This window comes from Perna viridis, chromosome 10, assembly GCF_037379345.1.
Source record: "Perna viridis isolate PV_CMFRI_1.1 ecotype Kerala chromosome 10, ASM3737934v1, whole genome shotgun sequence".
NCBI lineage: Eukaryota > Metazoa > Mollusca > Bivalvia > Mytilida > Mytilidae > Perna > Perna viridis.
This window is the reverse complement of record NC_142454.1, coordinates 30,150,387-30,163,528: the sequence shown is the minus strand read 5'-3', so window position 1 is coordinate 30,163,528 and position 13,142 is coordinate 30,150,387.

Below are 13,142 nucleotides of genomic sequence, written 5' to 3'. Positions count from 1 at the left end.
TTGGCTCTGGGTTGGACAAATGTAGAATAATGCAAATCATGTAATCATGGTTTGGATTTAAAAATCAAAATTTAACAATTCTCTGACGCAAAATTCACTTATAAAACAAGTTTTTAATGAGAAAATGGTTATTATACACTATAATGCTTATACGAGCTTATTTAAAGTCTCCCATTTTTGTACTACGTTCCATGCAAAAGTAAATCATAATGCTGAACAATCTTTTATGAGATTTATACGAATATTAGAGCAAAAAAAATGAAAAAATTGGATTCCAATAATAAATCCATAAAAAAAACCCGTAAAGGACAGTAACGCGGCTCAAAGTATATAAGTGCATTCACGTACAAGAATGCATGTTTATAGCAGTGGCTATATCACAATAGACATCTGATCAAATATTATTTCAGACTGTTTCAGTCTTTGGCATAAAGGTGAGATAAAAGCTCTTTAATTAGTATATCTACTCCACTTTATAACAAATACTAAAACTACATGTAGGCTATTAAGCACAGATGTTTACATATGAACGTGAAGAATTTACATGTACATCAATGCTCCTCCTGAGCGGAGCATCAAAGTACTTCCTCAGGTAACAGCTTTGATATAAAAACGGGTATACACATTGTAAATGTATATGTATAGAAGATTTTTCACGAATAAAGAAAGCAGTGTTGAAAGAACTTTGTTATAAAGAAGTGTACATAATCATTGCAATAGATAAATACCCAGACCTGGATTTTTTTACAGGCAAACAAAGCAAACGGCTTTTAATTTTTCTGCTTTCAAAATAAAAACAGAAGCGAGTAAAAAACTTCATTCGCGCTTGATATTATAATAGTGTTTTCAACTTCGCCCGATCACATAAGGAAATAAAATGCATTGCAGCATGTATTACAAAGAAAATTATATTTAGACAGCGTGCTGCAGGTTTCTATACACTATAATGCTTATACGAGCTTATTTAAAGTCTCCCATTTTTGTACTACGTTCCATGCAAAAGTAAATCATAATGCTGAACAATCTTTTATCGATGAGATTTATACGAATATTAGAGCAAAAAAATGAAAACTATTGGATTCCAATAATAAATCCATAGAAAAAAACCCGTAAAGGACAGTGACGCGGTTCAAAGTAACAATTCTCTGACGCAAAATTCACTTATAAAACAAGTTTTTAATGAGAAACATAAAATGAAATGGTTGCTCAAATATATTAGGGCCAACGTTGGGCTAACGTAGAAACGTTTTATGATATGAAAGTATTTAAAATTTCAAAATGTTGTATTTAATCATTTGGTTGTCAAGTAAAAACCATTATGTTAAAAATAAATCAAGATGAAATATCCAAAAACTACGGAATACTACATTTGGCCAACGTTGGGCCAACGTTGTCTTGCCAACGCCAACTAAAAGCCAACGATCCAACCATCAGCCAACGTTGGCCCAACGGAGGCATGCTGTATGGGATAACGTTAGAAGCTTATCGGTCAGTCACGCGCATTGTTATGACATACAATCAACTGATACATTTGTATTGCTTTTCTAAAAAATAGCTAGAAAATTCGGCAGAATACTGAAAAAAAAAATCACAGGTTTATGATAAAAATTGAAAAGTCGAAGACTTAAAACGGCAGAGATAGACAACAAAATTAGAGATGCAAATATATATATAAAACACTTATCTTCTCACAATTTGAGTGATGACGAAGTTTTATTCCTTGTCATGGGGTGAAGTTTATTCCAACCCAAAGAACAAGAGAATGCAGAAAACAAGTTAAGAATAGCTTGACTGAATATGAGAGACGCCTTAGATGTAAAGGATGAGGGTACATGAGGCGCTGTAGCGCCTACTAGAAGAAATGAAATAATCTCCCTTTAATAAACTCAAAATTGTTCCATTTTCTTAAAATTAAAACTATTTATTTCATCTTCGTTTTTAACAGAATCAAAATGAGAAATTTAGTTTGTTTATAAAAGAAATAAACAAAGCTGTATGCATATTCAATTAGCATATGTTGAATAAAGTAAAATACAATTACACTTTAGTGCTGTGTTTTACGCAGTCTGTTAGACATTAATAGTAACAAGACTTGGAGGAAAACCTGGTCATAGAGGCATACGTATTTCGTTTCTAGTGTTGGTCTGTTGTGTGTGTGTTTTTATCAATTAAACACAATCTGTTACCATATCATACATATAATGGTAATATTTTATAGTTTTGGGTTCTAGAATCAGCCAGAAAAAATGTTTTATGTAGCGTGTTTTGTCTGCGCATGAATTAATCTTTGAAGGTTCAAATAAAGAATGCATATATATTAATTTATCTTCACTGCCCGATGTAACAATTCGTCGGGTAGTTTCGCATTGGTGCTGTCTCGCACTTAGCCCTGTAATTTTGTGTTCGTTTTAAAAAGCTTTAGGCAATTAATAATTTTTGTCTTCCCTTCCGTAAAATATCGTTTTACTTGAATCAAACTTGTATAAAATTAAAAAAAAAAATCGTCGAGTCACAGAGTATGTACCGCTGAAAACATAATCAACAGAGATGGGGCAAATATACAAATCATGTATTGTCGTTTCTTCCTCAACTACATAATGACATTGCATGAGTGGCTATATATATCTTCATAACCAGTCAATAGTCTCTAAAGATTATCGTGGTTAACGACTGACAGACAGACAGACAGACAGATAAATCCCTGAGCAATGCGTTAAAAGTTTTCCGAGTACAATGGCTGAAAAATAATAAGCACGTACATGCACAAATCATTGTTGATGAACTTATCAATACTGTTAATTAAATCACCAATTTATATAATATTTTCTAAGATTTAAAATACATAAACGAGAAAAATAAAAATGAAACATTTTTTATTAGAATTTTTGATTACGAATAATAGTAAATTAATGTGGGAAAGTTTGAAATAAATGCATATATATAGGTAGTAAACCTCCTGCTATCGGCCGTTTTCGCCTGAAGCCTCTCAACATTTCATTGAACATTCCGTAATCTTCAACGGTCTTGGTAGTCTCCCGGTGGGAGCTTAAATTATGCCGCTTTCGTAATTTTCACTATTCTTCAGTCAAAATATTGGTAATGAAACTGGGAAGTTAAGAAGCGAAGGAGTGACACACTTCAATTTTGGATAAGAATAACAGGGGGTCTCCTTTTGTAGGGTTGCGGAAGGTTAACATCAATGCAAACCGTATCACCGCTAAAATGCATGAAATCTTAGTATATCTTAAATTAGGGTTCAAAAACTAATTTCAATATCTCGTGGATATTCATACCACTTAACCTCAGATGGTTCACGGTCAGACCATGCTTGTTTAACCTGTCAACCTACATGTATGAGGTATTGTCGCACCCCATTAAATCCACCATCCGCGACGCGTCTGTTTTTGTTTTTTTCTAATATTTTCAAGAGGCGGATAACACCATTTTGGAGACATGGTTTACATATAAACGTAAAACAGGATGCAAAATAAAAGACAACTCGTTCACATAAAATATAGACGCTAAAATTTACATTTAATATTCGAAAAACCGACAAAAAGCGGAACTGCAGACAACAATTAGCACGACAGGACTGCTCGGCACAAATATTATATAAGACCTGTTATAACAAATACTAAAACTACATGTAGGCTATTAAGCACAGATATTTACATATGAACGTGAAGAATTTACATGTACATCAATGCTCCTCCTGAGCGGAGCTTCAAAGTACTTCCTCAGGTAACAGCTTTGATATAAAAACGGGTATACACATTGTAAATGTATATGTATAGAAGATTTTTCACGAATAAAGAAAGCAGTGTTGAAAGAACTTTGTTATAAAGAAGTGTACATAATCATTGCAATAGATAAATACCCAGACCTGGATTTTTTTTAACAAACAAAGCAAACGGCTTTTAATTTTTCTACTTTCAAAATAAAAACAGAAGCGAGTAAAAAACTTCATTCGCGCTTGATATTATAATAGTGTTTTCAACTTCGCCCGATCGCATAAGGAAATAAAATGCATTGCAGCATGTATTACAAAGAAAATTATATTTAGACAGCGTGCTGTAGGTTTCTATACACTATAATGCTTATACGAGCTTATTTAAAGTCTCCCATTTTTGTACTACGTTCCATGCAAAAGTAAATCATAATGCTGAACAATCTTTTATCGATGAGATTTATACGAATATTAGAGCAAAAAAAAAATGAAAACTATTGGATTCCAATAATAAATCCATAGAAAAAAAACCCGTAAAGGACAGTAACGCGGTTCAAAGTATATAAGTGCATTCACGTACAAGAATGCATGTTTATAGCAGTGGCTATATCACAATAGACATCTGATCAAAGATTATTTCAGACTTTGTTTCAGTCTTTGGCATAAAGGTGAGATAAAAGCTCTTTAATTAATATATCTACTCCACTTTTACAGTGTAATTAGGATTTCAGTGTATATTACACGGATGGCCAGGTACTTAATCATGTGACAGTTAGCTAGGTCACATGATACATGTACAGGTAAAGTACGACCCTCTTTTTTGAAGGGATTTTATGCGTGATTTTAGACGTTTTTTTTGTTAAATGCGCATGGAGATTCAGCGTTAACCAAACATCCTTTTTCTTGTAGAAAGATTTTATAAATGCACACTTTCAGTATCAATCTTTTCTTGGTTAACGCTGGATCTCACTATGACATATGTAGGTATCAGTCTTGTATTACATATTCCTGAGCGGGTGTACGCAAAACATGGCGGCTAAAAAGTATAGTGCGCTTCTTTCTTTCCCTTTCCTGTTTTTGTTTCTTGGCAAATGACTTTCATTTTTTTATCACAAGTACAGGGTAAATATCAATCTATGACACACAAAAATGTTTTTCATGAAAAATAATGCTTCAGAAAAGGGGTCTATTTTATGAACTCAAAATAAAAGTGAAAGTAGAAAAAGTCTATTTTTAGTCTGACCTGTCCTGGTGTACCAAAGTTCGTGCCTTTTGTTTCTAAAATGAACCTAAAAATTATTTTTGGCATTTCCTTAATTGAAAAACATGGTCAAGGGTTAGATTGAAACTCCTTGTCTATTTAAAAAAAAAATCAGGAAAATTTAAAGTATACTATAGAAGCCTATGGGGCAAAGAATACAAGACTGAGACCTGTAGCAGAAGAGTGAAAAAATGCTATTTTATTGACAGAATAGCCTTCCAGGCGGATTTTGTACATTCTTTTCTGTATAACTCTTTAAATCACGAACTGAATGTATACAATTGAAAATTTACAATATGTATTACATTATTTAGTTTTCTTCCGAATTGATGATAATTTTTTTACCAATTATTTCAGTAGGCAGAACAAGGCCTTATGGGCCCTCATCCTTTTTGATATGAAGGAGGCAAAACCGATCAAATACATCCATTTTATAAAAAAAGTAGCTTTAACTGACATATTCATGCGAAGCACTACATTATTATTTGTTTGCAAAAAATGTGAATTAAACAAACTAGAGATTAGAAAATATAAGCCGAACATGTCAAAATGTTCAAAGAATGCTTTGAAGTATTTAAACTGTAATAAAAATATAATAATACGAAAAACAGACGAATGTGCAACAATCTGCATTCTAGACAAGAAAAACTACATAACTGAGGGCCTGAGACAATTAAGAAATATAATATATTACAGACAGATAGAATATTTTGATATAAAAGATTCCAATATAATTGAATAAGCATTTAAAGGGAGACAATTAAATGAAATAAAATACAAGTTTAATTGAAACAAAACTCGGAAAGTTTTTCATGCTCTCGAAAATTTACAAAGTACCTACAAATGTTTTGAAAAAATGAATATAAGTGGAAAAAATGAGAAATGACCCATTATTACTAAGAGAGACCTATTGTTTCTCTATGTACACCACAAATGCACAAAAGGTCATTTCATAGATTACATTGTACTTAATCAAGCGGTTTGTCAATATACATATATAAAAAAGGATACAAAACACTTCATTAGAAAAAAGCGAAAGCATGTACATGAATTTAGAAATCGATGAAATCATGGAAGCCGCGTGTAGACCGTTGAATGAAATAAATAAGAAATCGTTTGAAATACAAATTATTTCAAAGGAAACGATTTTTTGTCTTCTACAGATAATTCTGCAAATCAATGTACTCACCTTTAACGAAATAACTTACTGATAAAAATAGTTGAACATGTGGGTGGCGAAGCATCAGCAAAGCTTGCTGACCTAAGAATGTTTGAAATATCATAAATCATTCTGAACAAATTTGAATACAGATGTAACATTATTCTGCACAAGATACAGAGATGGGTTCCTTTTATACAAAGGACCAATTAAGCGAGTACATGAATTATTTTATTTAGCTAACAATAGCCACAGACACACGAAATTTCATTCGAAACATCAAAGTCTGAAAAAAGTTTCTTAGATACACTTGTTAATAAAAATGATAAATTTCAGGTGTACTCTTGGATATGAAAATTTATACAAAGAAAACAAAGACTTTCCAGTACCTTGAAAGATAAAGCTTGCATCCAAATAGTGTATGTATTCAAGTATTCAAAAGCTTTATAAAGGACAAGATAATTCGCCACACTAAAAACACAAATAACGAAAATGAATTGCGTAGACTTATTGAAGCATTCAAATAAGACTTACAAAAACAGGAAACAGAAATGCAGAAATTGAAAATATTATACTTGAACATTCCAAGTTAAAAAGGGCTGATTTATTACAAAACAGTGCAGTTATTAAAGGAAATCAATTAATATTTGTGTCTAAATGCAATCCAGCTGTAAAACAATGGTAGAGAGCAATAATAAAACATTGGAACTTACTCCTATGTATTAAAGAGTAATTATGGAAAACAAGGTTATAGCGGTAATCAAAAGAATGTAATCCAGGGACAAAGACCAGACATGGAAAACAGACATACACAAAAAAGAACATAAAGTAACTAAAATCATACATACAAAGTAACAAAAGTAAAACAACTCGGACTCCTCTAAAAACTGGGAGCATGGACCAGGTGCACCGGTAGGGTAAGCGTCCTCTGCTTTTCTAGAAACACCCGCCGAGTTGCTCATAAAAAGTCAAGTCCGGGGTAGACAAACGAGGACTTTGTACATCAGTATTTAATTTTCAGCCTATTGTAGCCTTTAGCAGAAGAAAGAACTTACAACAGATATAAAAAAAACGATAACCTTATCTTAATTAAGAGACTTCAATAAAAACGTATAGATATAAATTGAAATGAACACAAAGATGTATCTGGTGCAATAAATAGGTATACGGTCTAATTTACATAATATTATTCCGAGAAATTTAAAGATCCAGACCGCTGATGAGACCCGCGGTTCTTTTAATACTGTATTCAAAATTTAATCGGACACACGAAAAGGCTGGTCGTACAATGTACATTCAAAACCGTTTCTGAAACTTTCTTTTTGAGGATCTATCAGTGTGCACGTCTCAAACTCTTCCCTTTGTCATCCAAAAATTTAAATAGTTTCGAAATTATAGATTTATTCTGGAATGAAGTTTGAAGTTAAAATTCGAATATCAGAAACTCTTCCACATGGAAGAGTCTTGCCAAACTTTATCGAAGTTTCATAAAAAATGATTATATCTGTATACAACAATGATATAATGTACATCCAGTGGTTACGTTGCATTTACCATTCCACTTAACACAACTAAATTCATGTCAAATTCGTCTGAACAATGACCTTGAAATAACGTATCATTTGTTCCTGAAACGAAGACAATATTGAAAGAAGTCGATTGATAATTGGTTATAACTATAAAGTATAACCTGTATCAACCAAATCGCCCTTTGGACTTTAAAATTGTGCGTTAAGACAGGTATTCGGATTATTTAGGCTGAAAAAAAACCTTAAGTTTATGCTCCGTTTTAGTGGAGCCCGAGTTGCTCATTTGCTTTTGTTACTTTGTATGTATGATTTTAGTCACTTTATGTTCTTTGTTATGTATGTCTGTTTTCCATGTCTGGTCTTTGTCCCTTGATTGCATTCTTTTGATTGCCGCTATAACCTTGGTTCCCTTGATTACTCTTTATAATGTAAACTTACACATAGTGTCTTCTGTCCAACATGTATAGGAGATTGGAGCTTCGCTATATAAAATAATATATTCTGTATACATAACATATGGTGGAACATTAACAAATCTAAAACTGAATATTTTTTATGATTTGTAGGCAGATTGCTTAAATTGAATTATTATTTGCGCCAATGTTACTTATTTCCATGCGTAAAATTTATGAAAATTTATTAAGTTGATATAAAGTTCAAGTTCAAAGCGAATGGATTGAGCACTCTTGGCATTCTTTGGGCTACTTAAGTTAAAATAAAACTGGGTAAATATTACCCGACTCATCAGGATGGTGTAAAACTTATGTCCTGGATAGATAATCGGAACAATACTTTTAACTAAATCTGATACTATTCAAGATATATATACTCGCATCCCACTGAGAGTTATTAAAAACAACTGATTTTCTTTATAAATAAAAGTATTGAAATTTGTCATTGGAATTCTGTATGGCGTTATCTTTTGGCACCTGGTTTGCTAAAACGAGCGAGAAATAAATGTAAAATTCTACCTTTGACAAATTTAGTTTTGTGTTTATTTTCATTATGGGTAACAACAAATTTACCGAACACTACATTGACCCATAATCAAGTCAAGTCCAAAAGAAAGCCTGCAAAATAGATATCATAGGAGTTTGTACCGAAATGGTTCTGACTTGGTACTGGCATTTCAAACGAAAGGGTGGATTAAATCTAGGTTTTACAGCGCATTAAACCTCCATTGTCCATTGCAGCGTGAATATACCGGTGCTAATAAAATAACATTTGCATGTTTTTTCATCATAATCGTGAAATCAGCTTTGACGTCAGCACAAAAATAAAAACAGTAATTATTACTAGCGTAGCTAATCAATTTACAATTTTCAGGAGATGTGCATCAATATACATTTGCAGGAGATGAATGATGCCCAGGTAAGTAATATTTATAATCATAAAATTAAAGTCGTCTCTTTTATTATAAATTTTAGTGCTGAGATGACCACCGTTGTCAAAGTCGAGATGTAGGTCTAAAAGATTAATCAAGGGAACCATAGTTATAGCGTTAATCAAAAGAATGTAATCCAGGGACAAAGACCAGACATGAAAAACAGACATACACAACAAAGTAAATAAAATCATACATACGAAGTAACAAAAGTAAATGAGCAACTCGTACTCCACTAAAAACTTGGAGCGTGGACCAGGTGCACCGGTGGGTTAAGCGTCCTCTGCTTTTCTAGAAACACCCGACGAATTGTCATAAAAGGTCAAGTCCGGGGTAGACGAAAGAGGAAAGGAAAACTATGACACCTTGAACAAATCAGTTTTCATGGCGCAGATGGATACACCGTAACGATACACGAGTTCATAATGACGACCATAAAACTTTTGTAGCGATGACTTCAATCTTGTAGCAAGATAACCCTGTTCCAGAAGCCTAATTGTTAGAGTTCTAGAGCGATACAAAAAGTCTGCGTAGTTTTGGCAAGCTCTGGCATAACGTATGAGTTGTGATATAAACACTCTATACGCAGGTGCTGAAGGAATGTTGCCACAGATGAAAGGAAAGTTGACAATTCTGAATAAAAATCATCCCGTTTGTCGTAAAGTTTGGTCAATAGTTATCCTTTACCATCGATTTCTAAGTGTAGGTCAAGATATGCGGCTGACTTCACAGTGTCTGTAGTATCCTTTATCTCAAGATCTATATAGATTATATGCATCAAATGCCCAAAATTGGGATTGTTTAAAGGTAATACGTCATCTATTTAGCGGAAACTGAATTTAAAGGATCTAGCTAAACGATAGTCTTTCTTTCGGATCAAATCAGTTATAAAGTCAGCTTCATATGGATGAAGAAATAGGTCAGCAAGTAGAGGAGCACAATTTCTTCATTTCTTCCCATTGGCATGCCGACCGTTTGTTGCAAAACGCGTCGACCACACTGGACAAATATGTTGTCGATTAAGAATTCCAGTATTTTGTTAACATCTTCTTCTGTATATTTGGAAGATGATTTGGAATTATTTCTTACAAAGTATGAGGAATCTCTACCAAGAACTATTTATTTGTATCTAGGTATACCATCTTTTTTTTGAAAAAAACAACGATGTATAATGTTTTTAAGTCGGGATTTTAACTGAGTGTGGGGAATAGAAGTATACAGTGTTGAAAAATAATTCGTAATAATGCTATTATATTCTGATAATAGTCTTGAACTGATTGTCTCCAAAAGATTTTTCGAATGTTTCGAATCCACATTGAATTAATACCACTACGGTAGTAACACGTGTTGTGGTAGGATAAAACCCTCTTTGACAGCTGTGATTGTAGAAGTTTTGAAAGAGGTTTGGTGGTACATTTTGAGGATCCAACTATGCAACGTTGTTTGTATGGATTCATGTGGAGTTTAGGAATCCAGTATATAGACGGTAAATCACAGTAATCTTATTTGGTAAAGAGACCAAAAGAGGATAGCACAGATTTATGGTTTTCCACAATCTCTTCTTTGGAGAGTGTGGTAGCAGTATAGGTCTTATCACTGCATTTATTTTCTCTAAGTCTACCTCTGAAAATAGACATTGGAAATATGCATTACAAGCTGTTTCGGTAGTCTCCTTTATCTAGTATGATTTTAGTTACTTCATGTTCTTTGTTGTGTATGTCTGTTTTCTATGCCTGGTCTTTGTCCCTGGATTACATTCTTTTGATTACCGCTAAAACCTTGGTTCCCTCGATTTTTCTCTCGAGCTCTGGTGGTTATATTGGAAATGGGTGAATGATGTAAGTGGACAATACATCATCAATATATCTGTTTGTAGAGTTAAATGATTAAGCATCTATTATATCTTTATTTTTACGAAGCTTAGCTTTATTTTTACGAAGCTTAGCTCTCGACTTTATTTTACCCATCTAATACACAGCTGATTTCTGAACCCCGACACACGAAGTTTTTGTTTCTGTTTTGTTTTATTATTGACTATTATTACATCTTTTAACATAATGTACACTCTGTCTAACAAGCTCATGATTAGTGATTCACACATATCTGAATCCCCAAAAAATTTTGATTGGAAATACTTCAGTAGGCCTCATAGAAATTGTAGTTGACAATAAGGACACAAATGAAAGTTAGTAACAAGAGTTTGGTTAAGTTCTGTGAGAAAAAAGAACGGGAAATTTTTCGCCAGAATGTTTGCACTAACTTGTCAAAATTCATATATATAACAGATAGGAAAAATGCACATTGGTAACTACTGTCAGGTTTAAAAATTCAGCTAAGTAGGGGACCAAAAACATCCCTTAATGTACTTGTTCCTTTGATTAACAAAATGCTTTATTTAGGTTACACGCTTTGCATACGTTGTGTTTCACTATTATCATTCTTGTTTCTGTTGATTTGTTTCGTAACAGAGCGTTATTATTTCAATATAATCAAAATATCAATAGCCAGGCTAGAAATTACGCTAAACAAGAATAAATTCGATCGTCCACCCCCTAAAAGGGACTTGAGGAAAAGGGTTAGTAAGCTAGTTGGAAAATTTTATTTATTTTTGTTCATATTAGTGGTATTTACTAGTATTTTGTATGAGTATATAACTGAACAACGTATATGTGACTTAAGTTAATTATTTAATATATAAAAATAAAATTGCGTAGCATTCAGTTTTTGTCATGAAGATCCCTATTAAAACAAGAGGCTCCAGGGAGCCTGAATCACTCAACTGGTTGACTTTTGCCTTTCAAAGGCAATAAGTTTAACAAGAAGTCCAACAATTTTGACTCAAGAAGACTTTGGTAGGACTTATCATAAGAATCATGATATTATCTGACAACTGTAAACAGAAACAAACAAAACAAACAAAACAAAAAAACCCGTAATTTTTGCCCTTTCCAGGGCAATAACTCTTACAAAGAGTCGTCTGACAAATTTTATTCCTGAAGACTTTTGTATTTCTAATAATAAGGATCATTTCAACTGCTGAAAGAATTCGGCTAAACCTAACGCTTTTGGAGATATATGCGAAAAACTACTGGATGACCCTATGTTCTATTTTAAGTAACGGCGGCCATGTTTTTCGACGGATGAAAAATCCCCACATCAGTTCTATGCAGGATATCCAAAGGAACATTCATACCAAGTTTCGTTCCAATTGGTCTAATAGTGTCAGAGGAGTAGGTTTTTGAAAGAAATAACATCAAAAATAGCAAACACCGACAAAAAGGGCAATAACTCCAAGATGGCTTAATGAATTAAAACGAAAATTTGACCACGGGTAGATCTCATCATGCTGAACAGTTTTTTTCTGTCAGAATTTGGCTAAACATAACGATTTTGGAGATATATGCGAAAAACTACTTTCTGACCCCTACGTTCTATTTGTAGTAACGGCGGCGATGTTTTTCGACGGATCAAAAATCCCCATATCAGTTCTATGAAGGATACACCAAAGAACATTCATACCAAGTTTGGTTCCAGTTGGTAGTGTCAGAGGAGAAGAGTTTTGAAAAAATAGTAAACGACGACGACGGACGCCAAGTCATGGCAAGTCTTCGGCCAGGTGAGCTAAAAAGAAAGGGATTTAATATAGTAAGAGACGTCGGCGAGTTTGTTACGATGTTGAAAGTAAATAACGAGTCAAATATCCTTTTTACTCTATTGTTCCTCTGGAATATTTTGCTGCATGACATTTTTAACATCTGCAATGTCGCTTTCGACCGACCAGATTTAATCGACCATGAGTCGTAATCGCACAAGTCAGTCATTGAATTTTTCAATATCACTAGTTCATATCACATCTTCCCATGATTTAATATCGTAAAATATCAAGCATTCTAGGAAGTAAATTAAACGACGAAACCCTTGAATGTATTGGGAACAACTTATTTGTTTTACAATTGTATAAAGGCAGATCGTAAAAATATAAAATGAGGCACCTTTGACAGAATAGCATAGATATACATTGTTTTTTCTGGATTCAAGGCTAGCTAAAGTGGGGCCAGTGTGTCAGCATCTAATTGGATAAT